Here is a 6,190-nt window from a genome sequence, read left to right on the forward strand (position 1 = left end):
AAAAAAGCCGAAATTGGCCTTGGAAGCGTAGATTTTTAAGGCTGTTGTTGCTGATTGTTTGTTTTGATTTCGCCTTCCAATGGAAAAAGACGGAATTGGCTTAGGAAGCGCAGATTTTTAAGGCTGTTTTTGTTGATTGTTTGTTTTGATTTGGCCTTCCGGTGGAAAAAAAGATGGAATTGGCTTAGAAAGCGCAGAATTTTAAGGATGCTGCTGCTTATTGTTTGTTTGGATTTGGCCTTCCGATTGAAAAAGACGGAAATGGCTTAAGAAGCGCAGATTTCTAAAGCTGTCGTTGCTGATTTTTTGTTTTGATTTGACTTTCTGGTTAAAAAAAGACGGAATTGGCTAAGGAAGCGCAGATTTTCAAGGCTTCTGCTGATTGTTTGTTTTGATCTGGCCTTCCGGTAGGTAAAAACGGAAGCGGCTTAGGAAGTAGAGATTTTTCAGGTTGTTGTTTGTTTGCTTCGATTTCGCCTTTCGATGGGAAAATACGAATTGGCTTAAGAAGCGCAGATTTTTAAGGCTGCTGCTGATTATTTGTTTTGAATTGACCTTCCGGTGGAAAAAGACGCAATTGGCTTAGGAAGTGCATATTTTTTAGGCTGCTGCTAATTATTTGTTTTGGTTTCGCCATCCGCTTGAAAAAAGAAGAAGCCGAAATTGGCTTAGGAAGCGCAGATATTTAAGGCTGTTGTTGCTGATTGTTTGTTTTTATTTAGCCTTCCGGTGGGAAAAGACGGAATTGGCTTAGGGAGCACAGAATTAAAAGGCTGTTTTTGTTGATTAGTTGTTTTGATTTGATCTTCCGGTGGAAAAACACAGGATGGACTTAGAAAGCGCAGATTTTAAGGACTGTTGTTGCTGATTGTTTGCTTTATTTGACCTTCCGATGGAAAAAGGATGGAATTAGAAAGCACAGATTTTTAGGACTGTTGTTGCTGATTGTTTGTTTTGATTTGGCCTTCCGATGGAAAAAAGACGGAACTGGCTTAGAAAGCGCAGAATTTTAAGGCTGCTGCTGCTGATTGTTTGTTTTGATTTGGTTTTCCAGTGGAAGAAAACTGAATTGACTTAAGAAGCGCAGATATCTAAGGCTGTTGTTGCTGCTTGTTTGTTTTGACCTGACCTTCTGGTGGAAAAAAGCCGAAATTGGCCTAGGAAGCGCAGATTTTTAAGGCTGTTGTTGCTGATTTTTTGTTTCGATTTCGCCTTCCAGTGGAAAAAGACAGAATTGGCTTAGGAAGCGCAGATTTTTAAGGCTGTTTTTGTTGATTGTTTGTTTTGATTGGGCCTTCTGGTGGAAAAAAGACGGAATTGGCTTAGAAAACCCAGATTTTTTAAGGCTGTTGCTGCTGATTGTTTGTTTTGATTTCGCTTTCTTGTGGAAAAGTACGAATTAGCTTAGGAAGCGCAGATTTTTTAAGCAGTTGTTGCTGATTGGCTCAGAAAGCGCAAATATTAGGACTGTTGCTACTGATTGTTTGTTTTGATTTGGCCTTCTGGTGGAAAAAAGCCGAAATTGGCCCAGGAAGCGCAGATTTTTAAGGCTGTTGTTACTGATTGTTTGTTTTGATTTCGCCTTCCAGTGGAAAAAGACGGAATTGGCTTAGGAAGCGCAGATTTTTAGGGCCGTTTTTGTTGATTCTTTGTTTTGATTTGGCCTTCCGGTGGAAAAAAAATGGCTTAAAAAGCGCAGAATTTTAAGGATTCTGCTGCTTATTGTTTGTTTTGATTTCGCCTTCCAGTGGAAAAAGACGGAATTGGCTTAGGAAGCGCAGATTTTTAAGGCTGTTTTTGTTGATTGTTTGTTTTGATTTGGCCTTCCGGTGGAAAAAAAGATGGCTTAGAAAGCGCAGAATTTTAAGGATTCTGCTGCTTATTGTTTGTTTGGATTTGGCCTTCCGATTGAAAAAGACGGAAATGGCTTAAGAAGCGCAGATTTCTAAAGCTATCGTTGCTGATTTTTTGTTTTTATTTGACCTTCTGGTTAAAAAAAGACGGAATTGGCTAAGGAAGCGCAGATTTTCAAGGCTTCTGCTGATTGTTTGTTTTGATCTGGCTTCCGGTAGGTAAAAACGGAAGCGGCATAGGAAGTTGAGATTTTTTAGGTTGTTGTTTGTTTGCTTCGATTTCGCCTTCCGATGGGAAAGTACGAATTGGCTTAAGAAGCGCAGATTTTTAAGGCTGCTGCTGCAAATTATTTGTTTTGAATTGACCTTCCGGTGGAAAAAGACGGAATTGGCTTAGGAAGTGCATATTTTTTAGGCTGCTGCTAATTATTTGTTTTGGTTACGCCATCTGGTTGAAAAAATAAGATGGAATTGGCTTAAATATGAAGCGTAGACTTTTAAGGCTGCTGCTGATCGTTTGTTTTGATTTGGCCTCCTGGTTGGTAAGACTGATTTGAAGAATACTTTTGAACTATTCCGGCTTTGCACGCTAACTTTTGGCTACCCCTTAAAGGCGTAAAATTGACCCGTTATTGAGAACCTCCACGATCTGTCAAATAACGGGTCATTTTGTCGGGTCAATATTACCCCTTATTTCGAAAAGCTTGAGTCCACTTCAAAGGGGTAGGTTTAGATGTTGTTACATGCATAACGTTGCTATTCGTCCGGCAAATTGCCAGCGATGAGAAAGATTGTAAGTATTTCATTGAATATTTATATTGATTCCTTTCTGAATAATTTCTTCTTGTTATTTCAGGGCTGCACAGTTCAGAATGAGCGCGACGACAGTAAGCCGATATTTGAAACTCGATTCGTGGCGGACTAACATTCAGGATAAATTTAAATTTTCAAATAATTTAAAGTTTTTAAAATATTATTGTCATTTAAATAAATAAACACATAAAACATGATATCTTGCTGTGATTTATTTCCCAGCGATCATATTTCCCATAAACAGCTCCTGAAATTTCCACCATACGAAAGCCTTTAAACTAAGGGGTAATTATCATCCACAGGCATTTGGAATAAGGGGTAATTTTCATCCGCTGAAGCGTTATCAAGCTAAGTACCCCTTAAAGGGTAAAGGGGCTGTATCCGAAAAAAGGAGTTCTCCCAGTCTTATTGAATAACGGGTCAAAAGTATTCGTTAAGGGGTAGCCAAAAGTTAGCGTGTGGTAAACAAATACGGACAGAAGGGAAAGCACAGATGGGGTAGGCTGTTGCTAAGAATATTTTCAAATTAGATGAAGAATATGCAGATATTCTTGTTTCATAGGTGTCCTGCGTTTGATTTATTAATTTTAAAATTCAAATCATTCAAAAGACTTAATAAATTTTTAGAAGTACGGGGTCGTTTCTGATTTCCTTCAATTTCTTTTTTTATGGCCATCATCTTCAATTATCCACAACCCTCAGCAAATAATAGACCCGAGTGAGAGAAAATCCTGCCCAGTCATTGCACTTGACTGTTGATTCCCGAAATGATTCAACGCATAGATTTTCAACGATCCTCGTTTCATCACAATAATAACATCAACATCAACAGCAGCTCAACCCGTTGAGCTTGAGTGCATTTTATCCATCCCAAGATAGATCCACAGAACGATCGCGCACTTGTCTCAAGGAGTTCTCTTTCGACAGCATATGAACCCTTATGCATATGATTCAGAAGGCAAGCACGAAGAACTTCCAAAAAGGAACCAACCGAACAGCCTAAAACCTGTACCCGCGAGAGGTGAAGATAATCAAAAATTTCAGTAAAACAAATCATACAGCCTTCCCCACAAATCTACTCCTGTGGAACGGATTTTTTCTTTCTTTTCTCCTCTGGTCGTCTTTTCGGGAAAGGGGGAACCGAAGCACATAGAAATATAAACATAAACTCCTTTTTTCCACTTTTTTTTATCCTCCTTTATTGAAACTAGCAGCTTTCCTATCGTGCTAACATCTTAGGAACTCTCACTGACCCCTAGATGCATTGACGATTGAAAAAGTTTGAACCATGAAATAACAAATTTTCTGAATTTCCTTTTAAAATTTATGTAGATAAAAAGGAAGAAGAGTGCCAAAAGTTTAAACTAAATATTCAATTTTTGTTCAATAATTTGGATACATCTTCGTACAGATACAGAATTCAAACTTTTAGGTATATAAAGAACTTAATTAATTATAAATGAATACTACATTCTACAATTAATTTCCAAAAAAAAACTCTTCGAAAACTATTCACACTCATCTCATCTTCAGTGTTCAAACCTCCCCGAATCAGTATGTTCTTTTCCCATCGCTCCGTCCCATTCTCTACCTTTCTCTATCCTTAGATAATTGTGGTTGACTGTAGCAGGTCGATGACTTGTAGATTCGTCGTTTTTTATGGTTGTATTCTTGTAACTTTCCCAACATAATGTATGTTCCTCGCGTTAAGTGTCTTCCCCTAAAAGCTTCAGGTGTTTTTCGAGCAATTGAGGAAGCAACCTTGATTATTGTTGGGTTGAAGAAGGATTGAAGGTAAGAAATTTATAAATCAGAAATTCAAATTATACTTTTTAACTCCCTGCATCCTTCCGGGCACAAGGGATGAAAGTCGAGGTAGGAATCAGGATTTGAAGTAAAATTCTCACCCGAGAATCGGTGGATTTCTGAAAAAAAGAAAGATTATCTATGAATTAAAAAAAGGATAATCCAACAAGCGTCCCCCTAGTCTGAAATTTTAATCTGAAATCTGAAACTGCAATCTGACTCTGAAATCTGAAACTGCAATCTTAATCTGAAATCTGAAACTGAAATATGAAATCTGAATCTGAAATCTGGAATCTGGATTTGATTCACACATTTTCCGCTAAATTTAGGTATAGTTTGATAGCTTTTTTTGAAAGGAAACAGCATTTTAGAATTGATAAGTAAAATTTTTTATAGCTTTTACCGTTGATGTTGTTGAAATCTTTTAGGTACACGATTTAATTCTTTCTTGAGCTCACAAATGAGCTGAAATATCGCATAAAAGCTCAAAAACTGTTTTTTTATAATATCTAGAACTGGACAGATTCCCTAATGCAGGGGGAGAGTAAGTAAAGTGTTTGAGTTATTATCACTTTTAACGTTTCTTGGGTTACGCTCTCATAGACACCCTAGGAGCCAGCAGCTCAAAGGAAACATTTCTTCCAAATGGTGAATGTTAGTGCTGTGTAAAAATCTACCCTCGACTGCAGCGCTTCATTTCGATTGAGACACGCCAACAACGTCTTAACCAGTCCTTCCCTGATCGTCCCAGGAAGACAGTCGAGTCGTTATTTTTAGACTTCAACTTCTTCCCCCTCATATCGAGTCATCGAGGGCGCAAGGAGGAGGCATTTAAATGCAAAACCATAACAGGAAGTGTTCACCTTTTCGGGTGCATTATCCTCATTTCGGATGCAGACTTCTCCCTTGGCTCTTCATTATCTTGGTGCTGTTAGAAGGAGGAATCACTCCATCGTGGTTCCGTTCTAGTCTGTCGCGAGGGAAACTTCTTCATTTTCCCCTGTCATGTCTTTAGGACGAGTCAAATCAGTCGAGTGAAGAAAACCAACCGACCGGAAGCGACTGAGTCCTACCAGAACACAGTTAGTTGGTTGATCCTCGACTGCAAAGCAAAGTCAGACAAGGCTGGTTGCCTTTCGTTTGCCGTTTTCGTTTGTTTAATGATAAGTTGTGAATAAGCGGGTGCTGAGCGACTTCCTGCGGGGTGCGTGGTGCAGATTCGGTCGAGGCGAGGGTCCTTATTTGTTTCTTCCAACGGACGTTTTCCACCTCGCACCAGTGCAGACTGCGGGCGGAAAACGAAAAGAAACTGCCTTGTTATCTATCCTGGATCTTTAGACATTGTATGGAAGAAAGTGTGAGAAATGTTTCGTGGAGTGGAAAAAATATAAGAAAGTTAATAACTGTTTCGAAAAAAACATTCCCACACTTTCTACTAAACCAGGATATCTAAGGTTGGGAAAATCTTTTAAAGCAGGTGCTCAATAAAATTTTGCGTTTGAATAATTTCTAGATACTGAGTTCAGATTGTCAATATGAAGATAGAACTGAAGATTTTTTTTTAAAAACTTTGTGATGTTAGCATTCAACATTTTTATTATTACACTTAATCTTCCCTGCAAACATAAAATCGCATTAAAAATGATAGCTCAAATCATTAATCAGATGGTTCATTTGGAAAAAATCAGAAATTGATTTTAAATTAGGAATGCAGAATT

General features: G+C 38.2%; 1 long non-coding RNA gene across 1 annotated transcript; it reads left to right on the forward strand.

Moving 5' to 3' along the window:
* The first annotated feature begins 2,444 nt into the window (after positions 1 to 2,444).
* On the forward strand, positions 2,445 to 2,863 carry LOC129756686 (uncharacterized). Its single transcript, XR_008739513.1, has 2 exons — positions 2,445 to 2,646; positions 2,710 to 2,863. It is a non-coding gene; the product is annotated as an uncharacterized LOC129756686 (long non-coding RNA).
* Positions 2,864 to 6,190: the final 3,327 nt, after the last annotated feature.

This window comes from Uranotaenia lowii, chromosome 3, assembly GCF_029784155.1.
Source record: "Uranotaenia lowii strain MFRU-FL chromosome 3, ASM2978415v1, whole genome shotgun sequence".
NCBI lineage: Eukaryota > Metazoa > Arthropoda > Insecta > Diptera > Culicidae > Uranotaenia > Uranotaenia lowii.